This window comes from Phalaenopsis equestris, unplaced genomic scaffold (genome assembly GCF_001263595.1).
Source record: "Phalaenopsis equestris unplaced genomic scaffold, ASM126359v1 Scaffold000077, whole genome shotgun sequence".
NCBI classification, from domain to species: domain Eukaryota; kingdom Viridiplantae; phylum Streptophyta; class Magnoliopsida; order Asparagales; family Orchidaceae; genus Phalaenopsis; species Phalaenopsis equestris.
Genome location: NW_018164519.1, coordinates 16,574 through 16,845, shown reverse-complemented (window position 1 = coordinate 16,845; position 272 = coordinate 16,574).

The window sequence follows — 272 nt, the reverse complement described above, 5'->3', positions numbered from 1 at the left end:
AAGAACTAAATTTAGCTCAGTTTTTTGAACTCCCGCCGCACCCTCAAGATCATATTATGACAATGCACATAATAAATTGTTGGAATATTGATCGAATGGCATTCCACCTCGGAGGGAAAGATGTAAAATTTTATGCTGATGAGGTTGCACTCCTGATTGGCATGCCAAATAGAGGTTTCCCTGCATACTAGAGTAATGCCCCGCCAGCTAGGATGGATGCGCGACAAGTAAAGACAGCACTACTGAACTATTCAGCAGGGGAGTCCTCGAAT